At 40.0% G+C, this 26392-nt stretch overlaps 1 protein-coding gene across 3 annotated transcripts in view; it reads right to left on the reverse strand.

Annotated features, from left to right (window-relative positions):
* LOC122560234 (nuclear receptor coactivator 3-like) overlaps positions 1–26392 on the reverse strand; it is a 174363-nt gene that overhangs the window by 49593 nt on the left and 98378 nt on the right. For all 3 annotated transcript variants that reach the window (XM_043710708.1, XM_043710709.1, XM_043710707.1), the window contains exon 2: positions 11037–11112. The gene's annotated coding sequence lies outside the window, so the exon portion shown is untranslated. The remainder of the gene's footprint in view (positions 1–11036; positions 11113–26392) is intronic.

Consider the following 26392-nt stretch of genomic DNA (forward strand, 5'->3'; position numbering starts at 1 on the left):
CACCACATTCCATTGCTTGGCCCAATACATGTGTTACATTATGATTCACACATGTATTGGGACATAATTTTTAACCGTTTCACCACATTCCACTGCTTGGAATTTTACACCACAACAGGTTAAGCAAAGATATGCCAGAGGATTCCGAGAGGCCTGGCACTCCAATCACAACGCCATAAACAAACACATAGATCTAGATACCATCTATCAACCCCTCAGAAAACGAACAGGAAATGACATCACCACAAACCCCAGGAACCCCATCCAGGACAAACATATAAATAGAAAGGAGACAACAGCTTCGCTTCACTTGGAGGTCGCCACAAATGATGTTACCTAGCCAGGTAATGAAACGTCTGGATATCAAACCTACAGCTCAGTGAGCAAAGCTGCACCCCAAGGGCAAGTAGATTAAAATAAGGTGAAAGGGTGGTAATGCAAAGATCCCAGAAAACAGTCTTTGCAATTGAGATGGATAGAATATACGGGTGAAATTTGTATAGGATATCAAAAAGGTGCAAACAGTCTAATTCAGCCAAAGACAGCAGTCATGAAGGGGTTGGAGACAGCATTAAGTTTATCAATTTTGTGGCAGAGACTGAAGATGACAATCATTTGTCTTCCCAATGCCAAACCAGAGGAAATTACACCTCATTTTAAATTAGAAGTCAGATTATATTTTCTCTGTGCTGTCAGAATATCGAGGTCGAGAAAGGTGGTGAAGAGAAGACCGATATGATAATTGTATACTTGGAAGACTTCATAACTGACCGAGAAAGAGGCAAGAGCCAAATATGGTTCTCTGGGGGTCAAGAAAGAGGTAACATACACAGAGTCACTGGGAATATTTTCATTAACTTGCATTGAGGGTGTTACCAGAATCTGATTAGATATTCACACTGGAAACTGTCTACTGCTCCAGAACTCCTTAGAAAGCCAAAGCCAACACTTTTGATTTTCCCTACCACCATGTGCCTTAATCCACCGAGAGAAAACAGAGACTTCTGGAAAATGCAAGAAAGTAGTGAACTCTAAGGAGACTAAAATCATCAAGTCGTGACTCGATACAGAAGGAGGAAGGAAATGGAGATAGGACAAAGAAAATTATGATGGGGTTTGGAGAATAGGGGAATGAGAACAAGATGACCTACTGTCTCATAAGGTCCTCCTGACATTGTTGCATTTTGAATGGAGTGAAATATAGCTAGGCTTGGGGAGCTTTGGTTAGAGGGCATGGGGTTATCATCAACAACCCCCTCAATACTGTTTTCTTAACAGTATTATTATTGGTCACATAATTATTTTCAATGTTTAAGAAATCCAAAAGATAAATTCACAAGTAAAGAAGAAAATAAATTAAATCAAGCACACTCAGTTCCAGATTTCATGTAAAAGCACATGGAATCCCAGTACTCAATAATCCTAAAATTTAATAAATTTCTCACAATATCATGCAACATATACATAAATTTAAGTTATTCTTTTCTACTAAATAATCTTTTTCAAGCATGTGGCACCATTTCCTGAAAGAGAGAATTGTGGGGAAACATCAACATTTTTTTAGTAATATTCTGTATTGACGAGTGGTCACTGTATAAGATTTCAACCACAGAATTGAAGATTCATTGAACAGTTACATAATATTCCATTAAAGAAACTTCAGGGTTTCTGTATTCTACAGTTTCATTTTCTTCAGGGAATAGAATGAATGAATTACTTGCTTCAGTGTGTACAATCCTTAAACATTTATACAAACACTCTTTAGAATATGAGAAAAAAACCACCATTTCTCAGAGGAGAATTTACTTTCAAATACAGGTTCTACCGCAACCTTTTTGAATTTTTTTGGTACTGCAAATGGAAACAAACGGTGAACTGTACACACGGCCTGCAATTCAGATTTTCAAGCTTTTGGAAACTCACTTTCCTGTAGATTTTGGAAGCATGACAGGTTCTCAACATATTTAAAAAATACTGGCATATCTAAAAGTTTTCACAGGCTTTGGATATCATTGACTGTTTTATCTATGTTCCACACAGTAACTTGAACTCTATTTCCCTGTTCATAAATAAAAACAGCCAAGGGATGTAGGGAATTCATTTACATAATAAAGCTGAATAGCAATTTTGTCAACAAATATGCATATCCATAAAGATTTGACACTCTAAAGTATAAAACCGTATTATTTTAAAGCACATACAAAGCCAGATTATGAAATTAAAATGTATGTTTTGCCAATGCATAGCACTGTTTCAATTTTGCCATTAAAAACATAGATGGACTGAGAGAAATATTAGCCATCAAATTGAATAACAGAATCTAACTCAATAGTTTTATATTTTCACTGTTTCACAGGGATTGTTACTAAACTGTACAATGCCCAAACAAACTAACAACCATCAACAAAATGTTTTCTTTGTAATTTACATTTGTGTTATCCCTTTGAACTCAGGAAAACATACTTCAACAAAGCATAAATCAGAAAAACTTACCCTGAACAAAATAACAAAATTAATACAGTGGGTAATTAAAAGCTCGATTAGTGAGATATATTTTAAGGAGAATCTTTAAGCATAAAAGAGGGGTGGAGAGGTTCATCCCACATGGTTGTTCCAGAGGATAAGAATGAAACAGTGAATGGGATGAGCAGAAGAAATTAGATTGCCTAAGTTGACAGAACTGACAGAAACAGTTTGTTTAAAGCTTGAGGAAGTATACCAAGAGAAAGATCATGAAAGATTTGAGCAAAAGATTTTTATTTAAATCAAGGAGTTGGTAGTCAAGCACACAATAGAGGTTATTATGCACAGAGTTTAACAGGATTTGATGTAGAGCAGATTATCAGACTTTTAACCAAAGTTAAATTTATAGATTAATTTACTACAGTGCAGAAACAGGCCATTTGGCCCAACCAGTCTACACCGACCCTCCGAAGAGTAACCCACCCAGACCCATTTCCCTCTGACTAGCACCTAGCACCATGGGCAATTTAGTATGGCCAATTCACCTAACCTGCACATCTTTGGACTGTAGGAGGAAACCGGAGCACCCAGAGAAAACCCATGCAGACACAGGGAGAATGTGTAAACTCCACACAGACAGCTGCCCAAGGCTGGAATTGAACCTGGGACCCTGGTGCTGTGAGGCAGCAGTGCTAACCACTGAGCCACCGTGCCACCCCAGACATTGAAGGACTGCAAAATGGTCCCTGGTATAAAATTTGAACTGGAGGTCACAATAGCATGAATGGAGAACTTCAGCAGCTTAAACATCAGCTAATTAATTAACGTTTTTAGGGAGAGGCAGCAGTGCTAACCACTGAGCCACCGTGCCACCCCCAGACATTGAAGGACTGCAAAATGGTCCCTGGTATAAAGTTTGAACTGGAGGTCACAATAGCATGAATGGAGAACTTCAGCAGCTTAAACATCAGCTAATTAATTAACGTTTTTAGGGAGAAAAATGTGACATTCTTTCCTAGTTTAACCTACAAGTGATTCCAGACTCTCAGCAACTTGGCTGACTCTTACTCTCATGAAGTAATCTAGCAAGTCACTCAATTGTGCTAAATCCCTCAAATGCAGAAGGTTATACTGGACACGCCATGCAATATCAACTTTGGATTTGAAACACCACACACTGGCCAATTGACCTTGTGAAATCCTCCTTTCAAACAACAGAAGATGTGCTTAAGAAACAGCATGACCATCATAATCAGCAAATTCTATCTCACGGCCAACATTCCAAAACCTGCCCAAGACCATCAATGGATATGCCATGATTAGCAGGGAGGACAGATTTACCAGAGGTGGTGGCATAGTGACAGAGAGTCAGAAGGGAGTGGCATTGGGAGCCCCCATTACTGATTCAAGTCTCATGGTATCAAATCAAAAAATCAATTAATGCAATTTGGAAGCAGCATTGAGGGTAAAGGCACAGAATATATAGAGGGGGATCTTCAATACTTACCACCCAGAATTGAACATCAGTAGCGCTATCAACTGTGCTGGTCAAGTCCTGAAAGAGATACCTGCTAGATTTAGCCTACAGTAGGTGAGGAGGGAACCAAGAAGACAGAAAAAGCCTGCTTGATCTCATCGTCACTAATTGGCCCATTGCAGAAGCATCTTTCCACAACAGTACTAAATAGGAGCAGCCATTTCACAGTCCTGTGGAGACAAGGCTCCACTTCCTCACTGAGGATACAGCTGAACGTGGTGACTGTAAACAGAACTGTTGTAAATAGAATAGGTTCAGACCAAATCAAAATGAGCTGCACCAACAACAGCATGGCATTCAACAACAATAAAAAAAAACTTAGGATTTAGTATCAATACCACCAACATTCAATAGGTGCAGGACAGCACCAGGCAGACCTAAAAGTGAGGCATCAACATGTAAAGCCACGTTACAAGACTACATGCGTTGAAAACAACAGGAGCAGCATAAGGATAAATATAAACAAACAAACAATGGATCAGATTTGAGCTTCATACTCCTGCCACATGCAATTATGGTAATGGACAATTAAACAACTAGCTGGAAGGAAGATTCCACAAATATTCCCATCATGGTAATGGAAAGAGTCCAGCACATTATTAACAAAGCAAAGGCTAAAGCATTTGTACCATCTTCACCCAGATGTGTCATTTGGATAATGCATTTGGTCTACCACCTGACATCCTCAACATCACCGTGCCACCGTGGGTGATTCAATTCCCGCCTCAGGCGACTGACTGTGTGGAGTTTGCACGTTCTCCCAGTGTCTGCGTGGGTTTCCTCCGGGTACTCCGGTTTCCTCCCACAGTCCAAAGATGTGCAGGTCAGGTGAATTGGCCATGCTAAATTGCCCGTAATGTTAGGTATAGGGGTAAATGTAGGGGTATGGGTGGGTTGCGCTTCGGCAGGTCGGTGTGGACTTGTTGGGCCGAAGGGCCTGTTTCCACACTATAATGTAATCTAATCACAGATACCAGTTTTCGGACAATTCGATTCACTCCATACCAAATTAAGCAACACTAAAAGTACAGTAAAGCGAAGGACCCTGGCAATATCCTAGCAGTCGTACTGAAGATTGGGCTCCAGAACTTTAAGCATCCCTGGGCAAGCTGTTCCAGGACAACTATAACACTGACATCTATTCAATAATGCAGAATAGATTTTCTAGTGCCTAAAAAAAGACAAACTGAATCCACCAACTGCTGCTCATCATCAATCCTGGTCGTCAGCAGAGTAATGGAAGTTGACATCAACAATGCTATGAAGCAACAGTTACAAAGCAATAACTTGCTCACAACAATAAGTTGGAGTTCTGCTCTCTGAAGACTACTCTCATCCAAACTTCATTGCAGTCTACATCCAAACAGACAAACAGAATTCCACAGGTCAGGTGAGTGTGACTGAACTGACACCAGCACAGCATTTGACTAAGTACAGCACCAAGAAGTCTAAAGAAAACTGAAGGAAACTCTCCACTGATGCCATGTTGGAGGATTTGAGCTATAGGAGAGGTTGAATAGGCTGGGGCTGTTTTCCCTGGAGCATCGGAGACTGAGGGATGACCTTATAGAGGTTTATAAAATCATGAGGGGCACAGATAGGATAAATAAACAAAGTCTTTTCCCCGGGTTGGGGAAGTCCAGAATGAGAGGGCATAGGTTTACGGTGAGGGGGGAAAGATATAAAAGAGACCTGAGGGGCAACATTTTCCATGCAGAGAGTGGTACAGGTATGAAATGAGCTGCCAAAGGAAGTGGTGGAGGCTAGTACAACTGCAACATTTAAAAGGCATCGAGATGGGTAAATGAATAGGAAGGGTTTGGAGGGATATGGGCCAGGTGCTGGCAGGTGGGACTAGATTGGGTTGGGATATCTGGTTGACATGGACAAGTTAGACTGAAGGGTCTGTTTCCGTGCTGTACATTTTTATGACTCTATGACTCTAGTACAAAAGGAAGATGGTCATGGCTGTTGGAGGTCATTAATCGTAGCCGAGGCCTTCACTGCAGGTGCTTTTTGGAGTCAAGTCCAAAGGCCTAGCCAACTTCAGCCAGTTAATCAATGACTTTCCCTCAGCATAACGTCAGAAGTGGGAACATTCACAGATAATTGCAAACTTCAGCACCTTGCTGAAACTTTATTGCTGGAACAGCACAGCAGGTCAGGCAGCATCTAGGGAACAGAAGATTCGACGTTTCGGGCACATGCCCTTCTTCAGCACCTTCCCAAACTCATTAGATGCCGAATCAGTCATGTTCAGTCTTGGACTGAAAAATCGCAAATGGCATGAAATGATCATGGCCAGTAAAAGAATCTAACCACCAAGCCTGATAGGCTACTTCCATCACCAAATTCTACAACATCAACATCGGGGATATCACTGATCAGAAACTTGACTGGATTGCATTCAACCATTTTAAAGGAAGTAGCTAGTAACATAGTGGATGTGTTAGAAATAACCTTCCAAGAATCCCTAAGTTCTGGAAAAGCCCCAGAGGACTGGAAAATTGCTAATGTAGTATCTTTGTGCAAAAACAGAGACAGATCAAAAAAACAAATAGGGAACTATGGGGCCAATGAGCTTAAGACACATTAGTGGGAAAATGCTAGCGTCTATTCTAAAGGGTGTAATGTGAGAGCATTTTGAATTACATAATTTAATCAAGTAAGGTCAACATAGTTTGATGAAAGAGAACTCATGCCTCAAAAAAGTAGTAGAATTCTTTGAGGAGGTAACAAGCAGGATAGATAAAGGGGAACCAATAAATGTAATCTATTCAGATTTCCAAAATAGTAGAGCCCTAATAAGAGCCCATGGTATCGGGATAGTAAATTAGCATGGATAGAGGATTGACTTACTAATAGATGACATAGAGTCAGGATAAAAGAGGGCATTTGCCCTACATAGCTATACAGAACTTTAGTTAAGCCACATCTGGAATATTGTGTAGTCCTGGTCACCACACAACCAAAAGTATGTGGAGGCTTTGAAAAGGGTACAGAAAAGGTCTATGGATGGTTGCTTGTTTTGGAATGGATTAGCTATGAAGAGAGATTGGAAAAACTTGGTTTATGTTCACGTGTACGTTGGAGACTGAGGAATGACCTAATAGAAGTTGACAAAGTTCTGAGAGGCATGGATAGAACGGAAAGTCGGAGTCTTCTTTCCACGGTAGAAATGTCAATTGCAAGTGGACATAGATGTAAGGTAAAAGGAGGAAAGTTCAAAGGAGATAAGGGTGGCACGATGGCTTAGTAGTTAGCACTGCTGCCTCACAGGCCAGTGACCCAGGTTTGATTTGAGCCTCAGATGACTGTCGGTGTGGAAGTTTGCACATTTTCCCCATGTCTGTGTGGGTTTCCAGGGGTACTCTGGTTTCTTCCCATTGTTCAAAGATATGCAGGTTTGGTGGAGTGGCCATGCTAAATGGCCCATAGTGTCCAGAGATGTGCAGGCTTGATGGATTAGCCATGGAAAATGCAGGATTACAGGGAGAGAGTCTGGATGGAATGCTCTTCCAACAATTTGTGCGGACTCGATGAGCCAAGTAGCCTGCTTCCAAACTGTAGGGATGCTATTACTCTATTCTGGAGAGGCTAGTTGTTTTTTTTGAAACACAGACAGTAATCAGTACCTGGAATGTGCTGACAGAGGATGTGCTAGTAGCAGATACAAAAGCAACATCTAAGAGACATCTTGATGGATATATGAATAGGCAGGGATTACAGACCATGTACAGGCAAAAGATGTTTGGTTTATCAAGATGTTGTGTGTTGGAGCAGGCTTGTGTGCCACAAAGCCTGTTCCTGTGCTGTACTAACGAGTGGAGTGCAAAAGATATCGGTACAGGGCCACAATTATTTACAATATATATTAATGGCTTAGATGAGAGAAGTGAATGGACTATTGCCAAGTTTAAAATAACACAAAAATAAGTGGGAAAACAAGTGGCAAGGATGAAACAAAGAATCTACAGAAGGATATAGACATATTAATCGAAGCAGCTATAAACTAGCATTGCAGGCAGTCAAGAAAAGGTTCATTTGGTCGATTCTAGTATGGGAGGGACTGTCTTGTGAGGAGAGGTTGAATAGATTGGTCCTTTACTCACTGCAGTTTAAAATGAGAGGATACTTTGTATTGAAACAAAGATTCTTAGGGGGCTTGACAGGTTAAATGCAGAGAGATTGTTTCACCTTGTGGCAGTGTCTAGGATCAGAGGGCATAATTTCACAGTATGTAGTCACCCACTTATAACAGAGATAAGGAGAATTTCTTTTCAGTGGCCGTGCGTCTGTGGAATTCTTTACAGCTGTCAGTGTTGCGTCCATGAGTATATTCAAGGCTGAGATAAATGTTAATCAATAACAGAACTCAGGATTAGGAGGTGAGGATAATCAGATCAACCAAGATCTCACTGAATGATGGAGCAGTCTCAAATGGTCCAAATGGCCCAAAGCTGCTCCTACATTTTGTGGTCTTATTCACCATTTAAACATTCACTTCCTCCACAAATCAGCAGACTGTAGCAGTACTGTGTCTCATATACAAAAGATATTGTGCCTAGGAGGAGGCCATTCAGCTTCTCAAGCCTGTTCTGCCATTCAATGAAGTCATGCCTGATCTGTGGCCTAAGTCCATATACCTGCCTTTGCCACATATCCATTAATACCTTTGCTTAGTAAAAATTTAATCCATCTCAGATTTAAAAGAAACAACTTTTCCAGCTTCCACTACCATTTGTGGAAGAGAGTTCCAAACATCTGCTACTCTGTGTGTAGAAGTGCTTCTTAACATCTCTCCTGAATGGAGTGGGTCTAATTCGCAGACTATATCCCCTATTCCCCCCTCACCCCAGTTCAAGAATCTCCAACCTGTGGAAATGGTTTCTTTATTGGTCTTTATCTGTTAATATTTTTAAGACTTAAATCAGATCACTCCTTAACCTTCTGGATTCTAGAGAAAACAGGCCTAATTTTGTATAATCTCTCCTCTTAATGTAACTCTTGAAGTCCTGGTAATACTCTTGTAAACCTATGTTGTACTTCCTCCAAGTCCAACAGATTCTTTCCAACGTACGGTGCCCTAGATCTGCTCACAATACTCGAAGTGGGATCGAGCCAAGGTTTTGTATAACTGCAGCATAACCTCTGCATCTTTATACTGAAGCAGAAGCGGGGTGTTATGATCTCGTGATATTATTACTGGGCAGGTCAGATCCATGATGGAAACCTGACTTGATAGATCATATTTTGATTTGGTTTAGTTTTAACAAAATGGTCTCTTCCTGAAACATAAGCACTCAAAGCTCTACAATTGCTGGAACAATAGAAGTTTATTATCAGAAGAAATAAAAATAAAATCGAATAAACCAAGCTACCAACTTATAAATTTAAAGATTTTTAAACACACAGTACAAGTATGAACCCATAATGATCCAATCATAAATTGATGAGCTTTTATAGTCCACAAATCACACTCCTGGTATATATAGGATGTAAAATACCACTTAAACTGTACGCACACCAAAGTCCTTATGATTAACATCTTGGCAGGTTTAAGTCATTTGTGACTTCAACTTAGACTGGAACTGCAGATAACCTCTTCCTGGAGTACCCAACTTCAAATGCACTCAGCTTTAAATATGCTCTTAAAATGTTTTCTCCCAACACTTCTGCTCTGAGATTAACACTAACTCTTTACTCTAAGATAACCTAATGCATTAAATCCTTCCTTTCTCAGGAAACTGGTCAATGCAGCCATCCTCAAAAGAACTTCACAGGACTGCTCAAAACTCAAAGCCAAACTGAAACCAAATTGTCTCCCTCTCTAAAAGAATGAGTACTTCCTTTAGGTTTAAAAAAATCAAGTTCCATAAGTCTCTAGTAAATGTTGAGGCTTCTTTATTTACTTTGTTGGGTCACAAAAGAATGTAAGGTTAACAAACATTCAGAAGTGGTACACAAAAACCCATTCACTCTAAAGCTAGGCTTTGAAAATTGATTTAAAACAAATCACCATGGCTACGGGAATATTTGCAATCCATCATTAGCTTACAACACAAAATCCACAGGTTATTAACTGAAAAGGCAAAACTCAAACTTCCAATAAAACAATATTAAAATACATATGTAAATCACAGTTTACGTCACAAAGGAACCATTATCTGCAAGTTCTGCTCAAAAGCCACAAATCTTGGAACCATTATTTTACAATTGTCACTGGTTAAGACAAATGCAGATCAAGTCCTTCCCAAGGAGAAACAAATATCAGCTACACCAACAATGCTAACATCTCACAAAAAAAAATTTAAAACATTAACATGAGTTGGGTGATATTATGCAGACAACAGTGGGTAATTTTTATGATGGAGAGTCAAAGTGGATGCTATCTTTGCAAACAGTTTGGTTCAGCCTTGGCCATTCAACAGAAAAGGAAGTAGATAGCAAATAGCGTTGTGGTGGGAACCAAAGAAAATAGTTTTGGTCTTCTCAGTATGTAATTCATCCATCTTGAACCAGCAAAAGCTCCTAATTTGAGCCATTGTTTTGCAAGGCAAAACTGTATATCAGTTCCAATCAAATTACAAAAAAAAAGCACTAGGTGAATGGTACAAATAAACCTAATTATTATTTTAAAAAGCATTTAGGCTGCATGTGATAAACTTGACAAGTATGATAACTAGAATTCAGATAATTTTATACGAATTAACTGTTAAAAGGAAATGTTAACAAAAATTGAAAATGCTGGCATAATTCAGCAAGTCAGTTCTGACGAAGGGTCACTGACCTTGCAATGTTAACTCTGCTTTCTCCCCACAGATTCTGCCAGATGTGCCGAGTTTGACTAGCAATTTCTGTTTTATTGCAGACTTCTGTCATCCACAGTTCTTTATTTTGTTTTAAAGAAACACTATTTATGTCTCCAAAACGTGTGAAGGAGACCTTCTGATTGTTAAGGAAATCTCATCATTTTCAGTTGCTCGCCAGCAAGGAACATTCCCCCCAAATATCAGAAGTATTAGTCACAAATTACCTCAGCTTCAATCTGTAAACACCTGGATGATCCTGCAATTTCTTGTAATAGTGCAATCAATCATCATGTGTCATATCTGGAAAACAAGAGAAATTAAACTTTTCAGTGCAAAATTGAGCCAAAATTACCAATAAGCTTGTTATCAGTACATGTGGTGCAACAACATTTACGTGTTTTTCAAAATACTGAAGGAAACACAATCTCAACAGAAGTATTTGAACGAAGAATTGAAATAAGAGTTCAATCCACCATCTTCACTCCTACTATTTGTAACAGCTTATGAATCAGCTTAATACCATGGCCGTCCATGCTCCAACTTGCTCCTCCTCACTGAATGATCTATTTTTGTTACAAAGAGGTGGTGTTCTTCTAATTAACATCACCACTGAGGAATACATTACATTGTTGGCTATTATTCCTACTAATCGCTGTGAAATCCTGCAAATACTGAAAAGATAACAAACTGAAGATAAAGATTTTCATTTCGGTTTAATTTGAGAATGAAAGACTTCACTTGGAATTCAATGCATTTAATCCCATATAAAAGGAACCCTTGAAACCAGATATTTAAATTTGATCTCGTTTACACACACTGATACAGTAACAACAGTGCTACATTTGACGATCGCCTGATTTCAATGGAAGCACTAATACATGTTCTCTCAAAGTTAGGAGAAAATTTGAAGATTTTACTCATGCACGTTTTTAAAAAGACCTTCAATCTTAACTTTTGCAACAATTATTTCTTCATCAATGCAAGAGATTAGTTAAAAGCTTAAAACATTTCTACTGTAAAGTAATTTTTCAGCCAAGTGATCATAAATCATTGTGAACTTATGCACCTTTTTGTTTGGCAGGTCTACAGAAAGTGAGTTGACAGCTTCAATTGGATGGGAGGAAGAACAGTTTCAAGAACAATCACTCAACGAAACATATTAATGCTTTTACAGTAATTCATTTGGGATAAATGAGAGATAGTCGAGCAGTAAATGTATATCATAGGTTTTATATAAACACCTTAACTTTTTGGCTGCAAACTAAAAGGAAAAGATACTGCTTTAAACCAAGGAAACTGTGGAATAATCTGTCACAGTTTTAAAATTGAGTTATCGGATCTTAGTGTCAGTTGTATTTACAGTGTTGTCTTATTAAAGCAGAAGGGGAGAATGCTAGATTATGCAAATCCATGTGTACACACAAATTACGAAGTCTTTTGATTGGTTTTGCTACTGACCATTTTTCTGTACTGATCTGTACAGTTCTGACTGTAGTATCAAACACTTGACTGGCCCTTGGACAAATGGTTACAGCCCTATAATGTGCACAGTAGTGAAGAAGCATCTGGCCTGCAAAGATAAAGCATCCAAATCCCTCTGTCGCCCTTCTTTGTGGAGGAGCAACAAAATCTTCTGGTAATTGTTCTCATCCACCATTTTCCTGTAAAAGTCTCTGCAAATTCCCTTGTTGAAAAAGGGGAGAAAAAATACCTTCAGAGACATTGACAATGCAAATTTTCAAGTGATGAATGCAACATAGAGAATCGGTGTATCCATAACTTTGTGTCCGCATTAAAGAATTAAAAGGAACTCAAGAAAAAACAATTCATTGACAACTGAAAAATGAACTAGTCGCAGTATTGCATATCAATGACATGCTCCCTTTCTCACTGATAATATTTGTCTCTCGTTTATCTCAATATATGTGTGAGATTGTGAACGGATTTTAAAAGGGGGTTAGATTAAGTTATAGAGTTATAACTTAATTCATGTTTTGCCAATAGTTGAAAACTGTTCATCTTGTTAGGTGACAAGAAAATAGTATGTATATTCTCTTAACCTGAAAGAGTTAGGTTAAAAACTAGGCAATTTAATGGTTTAATCAAATTTTCAGATTGGTGATGATTGAGGGAATAGTGGGGTTCAATTTCTGGAACATTACCCCAGTGAGTCATAATATATATATGAGCTTCTGAAAAACAAAGACGATGAGCAAGTAGGAATATTGTACTTGCCACAAGAAACAGTCCTCGAGGTGATGCCCAGCACGGATCCCCAGAGTTGAGGTCAAGTCCAGCACGGACTCGTCTGCTCTGTCTACTTTGTTTCTCCCCTCTCTTTCTTTACTTTAGAAGGAGTGTAATTCTGAACTTCTACCTTTATTTCTTTTTTTCTAATTTATACCCAAGAGTTTGAACCTAGGCATCTTTGTAACTAAGATAGTGCTGGAAATGGCAACTTTGTACATTTTTCACAGTACTCATGTATCTTGCATACGTATGAAAATAAAACCCAATTCAAATTCATATATAGGCTCATCATACTTATTTTCAAACAAAACAAAAGGAAAGTTCTAGTCAAAATCTCGATTGCTTTCTCACCTATCAAAAAAAACCACAGTTGCCTTCATTTTTCAAAAAACATGGAATATAGAAACAAAAGAAAGATGGAGTACATCATTCAGCCCTTTGAGCCTGCTCCACTATTAAGTATGAGTAAAGCTGATCATCTAACTTAGTGCCCTGTTTCTGCTTCCTCCCCATACCCCCATGAGCACTTCAGCCCCAAGAACATTACCTAATTCCTTGAAAACATTCAATATTTTGGCCTCAACTGCTTTCTATGGCAGAAAATATCACAGGATCACCAAGTGAACAAATTACTCCTCATGTCAGTCTTAAGTGTCCTACCCTCTATCCTCAGACTGTGACCCCTGGTTCTGGACTCCTACGTTATTGGGAACATACTTCTGGCATTTAACCTGTCTGGTCCTGTTAGAATTCCATTTCAAAAAGAATATATTTGATTTGAGTTCCATGCAGCAAGAGTCTGAACAATCACAGGATAGTGTGGCAAATTGGGATTAATTTACTGAGCTGGCATTTCTCGATGGGGTCAGGTCAAGTGAATGTAACAGACAGACCTCTGTACCAGTACGGAATATCTATGGCACCTGTTAAATTTGCAGCAAAGCATGAAGGGACATGCAAACAGCATAATGTGTTGCAGCAATCAGAAAATTTGACTCCTTCATGCAAGGACCAATTCATTCTGCACACTCCCATCCTTCAATCAAAGGCAGGACAAATCGCAATAAATGCTTAATGGCGAGAGTCTAGGAGGTTTGGAGCAATTAAATACTAGTGCACAAAAAACAGTAAAAGTGAGTGCACATATTCAGTAAATAAAATTTTTTTGAAACTTGAAAGGGTTCAGAAATGATTTACAAGAGTGTTGCCAGGGTTGGAGGATCTGAGCTATAGGGAGAGGCTGAACAGGCTGGGGCTGTTTTCCCTGGAGCGTCGGAGGCTGAGGGGTGACCTTATAGAGGTTTACAAAATTATGAGGGGCATGGATAGGATAAATAGATAAAGTCTTTTCCCTGGGGTCAGGGAGTCCAGAACTAGAGGGCATAGGTTTAGGGTGAGAGGGGAAGATATAAAAGAGACCTAAGGGGCAACCTTTTCACGCAGAGGGTGGTACGTGTATAGAATGAACTGCCAGAGGATGTGGTGGAGGCTGGTACAATTGTAACATTTAAGAGGCATTTGGATGGGTATATGAATAGGAAGGGTTTGGAGGGATATGGGCCGGGTGCTGGCAGGTGGGACTAGATTGGGTTGGGATATCTGGTCGGCGTGGACGGGTTGGACTGAAGGGTCTGTTTCCATGCTGTACATCTCTATGACTCCATGAGAGTGGAATGTTAGCCTTTACCAAAGAGGATAAGAATTCATAAGTAAGGAAGTGATACTTCATATAGACTTGGCCAAAACCAATACGAAAAATGCAAACCTCAAAACAGAACATTACTGGAAGGCACACAATGCAGATTCAATCTGACGCTAGGACTTAAAAGTACGGTTATAGCTTCCATATCGGGGTGTTACAAACTTCAGGGGTAATCTAATTGAGGCATTTCAGGCTGATTGATTTGATAAGATAAATAGAAAGTATTTCCTCTCATGGGAGACGAAGTGTCCAGTAAAAGAGGGCATGACCTTATTATAGCAGAGCCATTTAGGAGGTAAACCAAATTCAGGAAGCATGTCATGAAAGGGTAGAGAAAATGCTAGAATGCTTCCATTAATGGTTATGGATATAAGTCAATTAATACTTTAGCAACTGAAATAGATAGATATTTGTGAGGCAAAGGTACGAAGAAGAATGAGTCAACAACAGGTAAACTGAGTTCAGGTAAATAGATAGTAAAACAAGGAACTGAATGGCTGGTTTGTTTCAATTATTTACTTTAAACATGTAATGCTGCACTCAAGTTACAGCCAACAATGAAACTGGCAATGAATAGTAGTTCTTTTCCTTATTCTTGCCATTTTTTCAAATTCACTCATCCAAGTACCAGGTTAGTGTGAAAATCTAGCAGTATGTTTAATCACTTTGTCAAACACAGAAAAACAAGGCATTGACATTTGCCCATTTAACTACTTATTGACTCGATTTTCTCACAGTGAACCTTTTATTTTGTTTGAAAAAGAAGTTGATTTATTACTACCTCTAACCAATGGTCCAGGAAAACGATGGCCTTATTGGATTGAGTATTACTGTGAATTTTCAGTCAGAATAGAACAAAGTATGGGTTTCCTCCAGGTGCTCCGGTTTCCTCCCACAATCCAAAGATTATATTAGATTAGATTACTTACAGTGTGGAAACAGGCCCTTCGGCCCAACAAATCCACATCAACCCGCCGAAGCGCAACCCACCCAGACCCATTCCCCTACATTTACCCCTTCACCTAACACCACGGGCAATTTAGCATGGCCAATTCACCTAACCTGCACATCTTTGGATTGTGGGAGGAAACCGGAGCACCCAGAGGAAACCCACGCAGACACGGGGAGATTGTGCAAACTCCACACAGACAGTCGCCTGAGGCAGGAATTGAACCGGGTCTCTGGTGCCGTGAGGCAGCAGTGCTAACCACTGTGCCAACGTGCCACCCACAAATGCAGTTTGGGTGAATTGGCAATGCTAAATTGCCTATAGTGTTCAGGGGTGCGAAGGTTAGGTGTATTAGTCAGGGGTAAATGTGGGACAATAGGGTAGGGGTGCGGGTCTGAGTGAGCTACTCTTCGGAGGGTCGGTGTGGACTTGTTGGGCCGAAGGGGATTCCACTGTGGGGAATCCTAAAAAAATTCGAAAAAAAAATGAAGGTTCAGCAAAAAAAACAACCATATTCCAAATTCTTTACCCTTAAAATAATTCTAATGTCCACAGATACACCAATTTTTTGATTACTTAACGAATCTTCGAGTTTGCACGTTCTCCCCGTGTCTGCGTGGGTTTCCTCCAGGTGCTCTGGTTTCCTCCCACAGTCCAAAGATGTGCAGGTCAGGTGAATTGGCCATGCTAAATTGCCCGTAGTGTTAGGTAAGGGATATATGTAGGGGTATGGGTGGGTTGCGCTTCGGCGGGTCGGTGTGGACTTGTTGGGCCGAAGGGCCTGTTTCCACACTGTAAGTAATCTAATCTAATCTAATCTAATCTAATCAATCAAGCTCTCCGAAGCTTGGGGATCTATTCTGATGTCGTTTTTTTTTATTTTGAACAAGTTCTAGGTGATATTGTGCTATTAACAGATATAACAATGTTTTTTTCAGCCTGCTCATTTTTCATGGCATCCTTACAATCTGATATATTGAGAGTGAATTTGACTTAAAAAAACCCCACCTTTTTTAGCATTGTAAGAAAAGAGGGCTGTCACAGCCAAAATGGCTATGGGTGTAAGTTAATTGGCAGCCAAAAGAGACCAACACAACGTCACATCTACATCACGTTAGTCCTCCCTTCTTTATTCACCTACCCTGCTCTGATCTTTCATAAATTACCTCCCTCCTTTTGGATACCTTGTCCCACACCAATGGTAACCTTGTGTTTCAAGCAATGTCAATTTAACTCAGAGTCAACTTAACAGATGCGAAGGGAACTCCAAACAACTGCCCATCAAATGAGAAGAGGCAAGTCAAACACACCGGATGATGATTTTAGGTCTACAAAATAACAAGATGCTAATGACCCTCTGCTCAACAGCAAATCACCCCTGAGGATTATGTCCCAAATTGCAGCAACATTTTGTTCCTTTGAAGAATATACAAGGACAGCAGTTCCAACTCCACTAGAGCAGGCTTATAGGAATGAATGGTTTCACGTGTCCTAGCCTGGGTTCAAGTATTAGAGTGCTCTGACAGTCACAATTGAAGAACTGTCCCCTTGTCACCACTGTGTTGCAGGTAAAGACACTCATTTACTCTTGAGTGCAAGAACTCAGCTAACCAGCAGCCAGAGAAAAGGAAATAAGCAAACAAAATGTACTCTGTCATCCTGAATGCTAGAAGGAACCTCAACTGCAGAATCCACATAAGGATTGTGAAACCAACTGTTCAATTAGCAATATCAACGCTACAGGAAACCTCGACTGACTGGCTGTGATTAGCTATCTGGTTTTTGTGAGACTAATCCGCATATGTTTTTGATTTCGTCAAATTCTTTTGGACTCACCTCTTTTCTTCTAATCTGACTCTAATACTAATTATTCTCACACTTAGTAATTAATAAACCAACTTTTTGTTCACCAAAAAAGCCTGGTTAAAATGACTTCATTTGAAACACAAGTTTATTTAGGTGTGGGAGAAGGCATGCTCAAAGTAAGGGATCCTTTATAAAGCATTAGAGCAGTGTGGGTGAATAAAGGGGAGACCGGTGTGATGCATAGCTTTCAAGTTGTGAAAGGCACATGGACATTCTTTTATCCATTCAACATCTTGCATTTCTTTAATAAACTTACTATAGAAGCTACTACTGGTATTGAAAATCAGAATGAGCTTCCAAAAAAAATCCACTCGCCAATATTTGCAAAGTTCTATGTTTTTGTCTTAGGCATGGGAAACTTACTTTATTTTTCTTACCTAAATCCAAAAAATAAGGCAGAAACCACTTTTAGGTAGGCAAATTCACTTTTAGGCATGACTATAACCAAGAGCTTTCCTCAAAATCCTGTTGATTCTAGTTATACATCTTTCCAATGTTTGGGATTGTGAATGCTAATTGAAGATGTGCATCGTTTTACACCCAAACCATTTATTATTTCTTTTAATATTTGTGACATAAAATCTGAATCTCCACCTGGTCAAATTGCTTTGAGTCATCCATATGTTGTAAACAATTGAACTAATTTCTCAAATATCATTTTTGCTACATTTTGCTCCAAAAGCACATTGGTTCGGGAACCTTGGCTAAACATCCATTATTAGTTAAAAAAACAATTCCCACTCCTGGTTTAATGTAGGGGGTCTTACACAATTTATTGAAATCAAAGGTGCAATTTTAATGAGGGTTTGTGAATTGCACAGAGCTTGATAGGTACTGTACAAAATTTCACCACATCTTTATGCAACCTTGGCCAAAAGACATATTTAACATTTTAGATGGTGGTTTCCTAATACCCAAGTGTCTGCAATTAAAATATTATGAGCCACTCAAAATGGACTACTGCCTATCCCACACCAACTGCATTTCAGGTAGTCTCCATTTCCTTTGCCATTAAAATACTAATATTGAAGCATCGGCTCAGATTCAATTTCTGGGACCATGTTTGAAACAGGTCTCTTAATTCAGGACCCCTCTGTTGCATTTCTATCAAAAAATAGGGCTAAATATGTCAACCTCAGTCTCTCTACTTTTGTCCTTTTTGTTTAGGTTTTCGAAAATCATGTCCAGTTACTGGATTCCCATGCCATCATCTTTATTCATTGAATTCGACAAGAGGGAGCATCTATAAGCCTGAGATCTAGTCACAACAGTGTTAGGAGACAATTCAGGACAATATTCTTACAGCTTGGCATTTTCTTTTACTGTTGTTCCAAAACCCACAGTGAGACAAATATTTTTGAACCAATCAGGTCATTCCCCAAAGTGGCATCCATTCCTTCCACAAGGATTTGTTTTAATACTCAAAATAATATTTCTCCACTGACAGAGTGACTATTTAACCCGAGAATACAAAATGGAATCTGGTGTAACCTGGTATATCTGCAATTAATATTTATTCCAATTATTAATTCCTCTGGAAGACAAATTACATGCCGATTGGGGCGGCATGGTGGCTCAGTGGTTAGCATTGTTGCCTTACAGCACCAGGCCCCTGGGTTCGACTCCTGCCTCAGGGGACTGTCTGCGAGGGTTTCCTCTGGGTGCTCCGGTTTCTTCCTATCGTCCAAAGATGTACAGATTGGGTGAATTGGCCATGCTAAGTTGCCCATAGTGCTCAGGATTGTGTAGGTTAGGTGCATTTGTCATGGGTAAATGTAGAGTAATAGGGGAATGGGTCTGGATGGGTTACTCTTTGGAGGCTCGGTGAGAACTGGTTGGGCTGAGGGGCCTGTTTCCACACCGTAGGGATTCTATGATCAGCCAGCATCTGCAACTAACTTGTTCCTGTGTCTTTCAGTATCTTTATAGTTTGCCTCCTTGATGAGAAGAAAAAGGAAATTGTTCCCTTTCAAATAAAATATTCTGAACATTCTGATTCTCCTCGTCAATAATCAAGTTTGCATTTTTTTCCAATGTCTCAGCAATTTCTCTATTTCTATTTCTGAGGTTGCACCCTCCACTTGTCCTATCATTACAGTTTTATTACCTATTCCCTTTCCTAATATACCCTTTGAGGATGCTTTGGCATTTTTTTTTTGTTAGAATAATTCTCCCAAAGAATAGAAAGATTACAACACAGAAAGAGGCCATTTGTCTCTTCACCTCTGCAGTGGATGAATTGATGTGCTGCCCCCAATGCAATCACACTTTACACCACCGAGTCCAGATTCCTTTTAAATCAGTTGATGATTTCTGCCTCAGCCAAGCTGCGAATTCCTTACACCTACTACTCCTCTAATCAGTGCCCCTTCAAATATTTTTTTACTGATCACCTGAAATGTGTGTTCCCAGTGACTGATCTGTCCACCAGGGGAAATGTCCAAGGTCACTTTATCCAAGCCCCTCATTATTTTATACAGATACCTATCAGCCTCCTCTGTTCTAAGCAAAACATTCCCAGCCAATGGTCTCTTCATTATATCATTTTTAGGTTCGAGCATTTCTCCTTCATTATTTGGAGATCTTTCTGTTTATTTCCTATAACAAAGAGCATTTCTATCCTCAGATATTATATTCCTTTAATTTCTTTGTTATTCTCACATGACTATTTCTCCACGTTACTCTTTTGAGAAATCACAGCTCTCCATGAGAACTACAACTTCTCAATCCTCGATGTTTGGCACTCAGCTAAATATTTCTTAGGAGTTATTGAAATACTATTTTGGAATTCTTCCATAATCGTAACTGTTCTTGCACTGTCAACTTTCTTCTATAACTTCAGGAATCACAGCATTTCTTCTTTTCTTGTAAACTTTACAAACGTCTGATTAGGATTCTTACTTAAAGCCCTACATTTTAACTGTTAAGTCTCAAAGAGAAGCTCATAAACACGGAGTCTTGCTGTTTTAATGGCTTAATTATCTGCAGAATATTCTTCTGACAAAATAGTGTACACTATGTAAGAAAGATCAATTCATCTTTTGGCCACCAAATTTATAGGTATCTTTTCAAATAAGGAGAAATATCTTTCAACACCATTGTCTGTAAATTAAAGCATGAAATAAAGTTTTACTGTCAAGTAAGAATTTAAGGATATAAGGTGGGCCCAGTCAGGGTGGAGGTGAGGCAAAATTTCTTCATCTCAAGGGTAGTGAACCTATGGAATTCAAAGTGGTCCAGGTCAAAACATTGAATGTTGTCAAGAAAGATGTAGTTGTCAGGGCTAAAGTGATCAAGGGGACAAAATGGGAACAGGGAAATGAGTTGGATGATCAGCCATGATCATACTGAACATCAGAACAGATTCAAAAGGACCAATGGCCCACACCTGCTCCTACTTGCTATGCTTCCAAATCAAATGCCTCATTGCAATCAGAATCATTTTGTGAACTATTTTCTCCTCTTTTTGCTTTATTATTAGCTTTTCTCTAGAGAAGTCATTTGTTTGTTTGATTTTCTTCTGTCTTTGAGTTCAACTTTTCAAATTCCATTTCCTTTTTTCTTTTTCATTTGCCATTTTAAGCTTTCTTAATTCCATCTGCTTCCTTTTATCTTCTTTTAGTTTTAATCTCTAGTCATTGCCCTTTAATTCTCTACCCTTTCTATTTCTCTTTAGTGTTGTTTTCCCTCAAGTTTTTCTTTCATTTCTAACTAAATAGTCAGAGATGTACAGCATGAAAACAGACCCTTCAGTCTAATTCATTCATGCTGACCAGATATCCTAACCCAATCCCATTTGCCAGCATTTAGCCCATATACCTCGAAACCCTTCCTACTTATACACCCATCCAGATGCCTTTTAAATGCTGTAATGATACCAGTCTCCACCACTTCCTCTGGCAGCTCATTCCATACATGCACAACATTCTGTGTGAAAAGGTTGCCCCTTAGATCCCTTTTATATCTTTTCCCTCTCACCCTAAACCTAAATCCTCAAGTTCTGGACTTCCCACCTCAGGGGAGTCTATTTATCCTATCCATGACCCTCAATTTTTTTAAACCTCTATGAGGTCAGCCCTCAGCTTCCGACACTCCAGGGAAAACAGCTCCAGCCTATTCAGCCTCTCCCTACAGCTCAAACCCTGGCAACATCCTTCTAAATCTTTTCTGAACATTTTTAAGTTTCACAACATCCTTCCGATAGGAAAGAGACCGGAACTGCACCCAACATTTCAAAAATGGCCTAATCAATGTCCTGTACAACCGCAACATAACCTCCCAACTCCTATACTCAATGTTCTGGCCAATAAAGAAAAGCACACCAAACGCCTTCTTCACTATCCTACCTACCTGCGACTCTACTTTCAAGGAACTATGAACTTACACTCCAAGGTCTTTTTGTTCAGCAACACTCCCCAGGACCTTACCATTAAGTGTATAAGCCCTGCTCGGATTTGTTTTTCGAAAATGTAGCACCTCGCATTGATCTAAATTAAACTCCATCTGCCACTCCTCAGCCTATTGGCCCATCTGATCAAGATCCCACTATACCCTGAGGTAACTTTCTTCACTGTCCACTATGCCTCCAATTTTGGTGTCATCTGCAAACTTACTAACTATACCTCTTATGTTCACATCCAAATCATTTACATAAATTACAAAAAGCAGTGGACCCAGCACCAATCCTTGTGGCACAACTTCTGACTTTAGAAGAATTCAGAAAAGTCAGCATGCATTTGTTTTTAAAAAAAGTCTAACTTAAAGACGCAACTGAGAAGGTTGATGAGGGCAAGTCTGTTGCGTGGTGTTCATGGACTTCCAAAGGAATTTGACACAGTACCACACACAGACTGAGGAAGGCTACATGACGTGGAATAAAAAGGGAAAGTAACATCTTAGATTCAAAATTAGCTGAGGGATAGAAAATACAGTAATGATTAAATGGGTATTTTTTGGACTGTCAGATGCTTTCTGGAGGAGTTCCCCAGGGGTCACAATTAAGACACGTTTTTCCTGATATTCAAAAAATGATTTAGATCTTGGTGTGTAGGGATCAAATTCAAAGTTTACGAATGACACAAACTTGAGACAATGTAAAGTGTGAAAAGGACAGAGCTGAACTTCAAAAAAAGCCAAGTTCTTGGATGGGTGGACATGTGGCAGGTAAATTCAAAGTAGAGAAATGTGTGGTGATCCATTTTGGTACAAAGAACATCGAGAGCCAGTGTAAAATAAAATGCACTGTGCAGCAGTGGCTGTATATGTGCTTAAGTAATTAAAGATTGCAGGACAATTGGAGAGATCTGTTTAAAAAGCATACAATATTCTAGGCTTGGGAGGAAAAAGTACAGACCCAAAGGGGTTAGGCTGAACTTATATAGGATGTTCATTAGACCTCAGCTGCAGTACAGTGTACAGTTCTGGATATCACACTTTAAGAAGGGTGTGAATATATTAGGGAGAGTGCAGTAGAAGTTTACGAGGTATCTTTCAAAAGACCCCTTACGCCTGTGCGTTCATTGAAAGGCCTCTGTGCACCTGGACAACCATTGGCATCCTGTCATTGCACTTCATTAGCAACATCATGGCACAGCAGCCAGAAAGACACACTGGCCACAGCACATCGTCGGTGTTGTTGATTCTGCCGCGCACTTACCACATTTATCCCTTACAACCCATTCTCTTAAAGTCACAGTTTGGCTGTCACGCCACACATCTGGCCTATTTGTAGCTACATTTGATGTGAACACGCTCCGTAAGTCAGCGCTTCCTTGTCCCTAATGCTCACTGAAGACCCACAGCTCATCATTGTCCCGAAGGGGAACATTACATACGAGCAAGCAATCACAAGTTCAAACACGAGCTTTTATTTACAGGAAGCAAAAAGAAACAAAAGCAAATCATTCTTAAATTTGCCCAGCAATACAAACGAGGTTTCGGCATCACAATGAATCAATATTTTACTGCCCACAATGGTTTGCTGCAACCAGCTCTCATTTATTGGAACCAGATGTCAATGGGGTTCTAGGTGAAGAGAGTGTGGTGCTGGGAAAGCACAGCCGGTCAGACAGCATTCGAGAAGCAGGAGAATTGATGTTATGAGCATAAGCCCTTCATCAGGAATGAGGCCTGTGGCTCAAGGGAGCTGAGCAATAAATGGTTTGGGGGTGGAGGGGTGGGGTAGAAGCTAGAAATATGAAAGGCAGATGAAGGTGGGGGTCAAGGTGATAGGTTGGAGAGGAGGGTGGAGCAGAAAAATGGGAAGGAAGATGGACAGGTTCAAGAGGGGCTGTGTCAAGTTGGAAGGTTTGACCTAGGATAATGTGGAGGGTGGAGAAATGAGGAAACTGGTGAAATCCACATTGATCCCATGTGGTTGGAGGGTAGCAAGGTGGAATCCAGGCATAGGATGATTAAGGTTTGGCAGTGGGGTTGTTTGATGCATGTCCCAGAGATGTTCTCTGAAACATTCTGCAAGTTGACATCCTGACACCTCTGCCCTTGATCTCCATTCCTCCAACAGCAACAAGGATAGAACCTGCTGGTCCTCACCTTCCACCCTACCAACCTCCGGACACATTGCATCATCCTCTGCCAATTCCGCCACCCACAAACAGACCCCACCACCAGGAATATATTTCCCTCCCCACCCCTATCTGCATTTCCAAGAGACCATTCCCTCTGCGACTCCCTTGTTGGGTCAATGCTACCCACCAACCTACCCTCCCCTCCCAGCACCTTCCCCTGCCACTGCAAGAAGTGCAAAACCTGTGCCCACAGCTCCTCCCTCACTGTCCAAGGCCCCAAAGGATCGTTCCACATTCGACAGATTCACCTCTACTTCCACACACGTCATTTACTGTGTCCGTTGCTCCCAATGTGGTGTCCTCTACATTGGGAAGACAGGATGCCAACTTGCGGAATGTTTCAGAGAACATCTCTGGGATACACTCACCAAACAACCCCACCATGCCGTGGACAAACACTAACTCCCCCTCCCACTCCACTAAGGACGTGCAAGTTCTGGGCCTCCTCCACCACCAAACCCTAACCACCCGACACCTGGATGAAGAATGCTTCATCTTCCACCTTGATACCCTCCAACCACACAGGATCAATATTGATTTCACCAGTTTCCTCATTTCTCCACATCCCGTCTTATCCCTGATCCAACCTTCCAACTCAGCACTGGCCTCTTGAACTGTCATACCTGTCCATCTTCCTTCCCACCTTTCTGCTCCACAGTCCTCTCTGATCTATCACCTTCATCCACCTATCGTGTTCGCAGCTACATTTCACCACCTACCCCCCTCACTGCCTCGCTCTTCTGATTCTGTCTGACCGGTTGTGCTTTTCCAGCACCACAGTGATTCGGATCTCCAACATCTGCAGTCCTCACTTTCTCCTAGTCAATGAGGTTCTGTCTGACTTGTCACACCTGATGCAGCTGGATTCAGTCCTGGACAACAACTGCTTCCTCCTCAAAAGGCTGCTTGTAGAGGCTCAACAGAACTGACTGCTGAAAACTCACTGGACTGTATTGGGTCAGACTTTGAACATCTCAAATGGACAACTGATATTGGGGAAACCCCTGGACAGTGTGTGGGCTTTGCACATGATTGACAGGAACCACCTGACTACCAGCAGCTGCACACTTCATTGGACTGAGGAATAGCCCCCACAAGTTTCCGACATGGCAAACGGATTGAGAGAATGTGTTTGCTATGCAGGTAGCTGGCACATGTTGTAGGTGGTACTGATACAGCTGTTCATTCAGAATTTAATCAGGTACTTCATTGTTCCGCAATAGCACAATGCTTTTTCTAAAGCAATGAGCTATTCTTATCAAGATATTTTAACGCTTCACTTATGTGCACAAACACTTTTCTGGACACCCAGATACCAATGCCATCAGTCAAAAATGAAACCAGTCCTTTCCTTTCTTGACCCACAATAAAGAAATATAAAATCAAACTTGAAGCTATTCATGATTTCATGTTAAAACACAAGTTTCCAAGTAATATATCATGAACTATGATCACATCTTCCTAAACCTTACTGCCTCTCCACTTTTTAAAAACTCAAATACATTGTTGCAACCCAGCATCTACTTACCTGTCCCAATTTCTCATACTCTAGCTTTATGTTTCACTGTTTCAATACTTCGGGGAACATCTTCGACTTTTTAAAATTAAAAATGTTCTGATTGATTATGTAAACAACAACATGGGAGTGAGAGAGGTCTCAAGTTAAAGCTATAAATCCAGTTACAGAAGAAGCATTTATTACATTTTATAATGTAATAAACTTTGAAAGGTTCGAGGGACAGCAGAACAAAGTTACATGCTCCCTGCACAATGCCAGGTAAATAGGATTACTAAAGTGGCTTCTGTGACAACTGCAACTTTAAAGTATTGCAAGTATAGAACATTTGTTAAAACCATCCAATCTTTCACAAACCCAGTGTATAATGTAGTTCAAGGAAGAGTGTATGGGAAAGTGTTTATCCTATTTAAACACAAATTCTAGAGCAATTAAAATGCCCCCTCTTTCTGGAAATAATTTTCATGAAAATCATGTGAAATGGAGTGGTGATAAATAAATCAGGAGCCCTGAAACAAATCACAATTAAAGACATGTTCTTTGATCAAAAATTACTGCTAATTAAAAATGAAGAGTTTTACACATGATAATCCCAAATCTACAAAGTTAATGAAGATGAAAACCATCAATTTTAAGATTATATACGTCAGTGTACAACTCCTCTACGTTAACAGTGAGATTACATCATTATAAGAATGAATGATTCCTGT

Source organism: Chiloscyllium plagiosum, chromosome 20 (genome assembly GCF_004010195.1).
Source record: "Chiloscyllium plagiosum isolate BGI_BamShark_2017 chromosome 20, ASM401019v2, whole genome shotgun sequence".
Classification (NCBI taxonomy): domain Eukaryota; kingdom Metazoa; phylum Chordata; class Chondrichthyes; order Orectolobiformes; family Hemiscylliidae; genus Chiloscyllium; species Chiloscyllium plagiosum.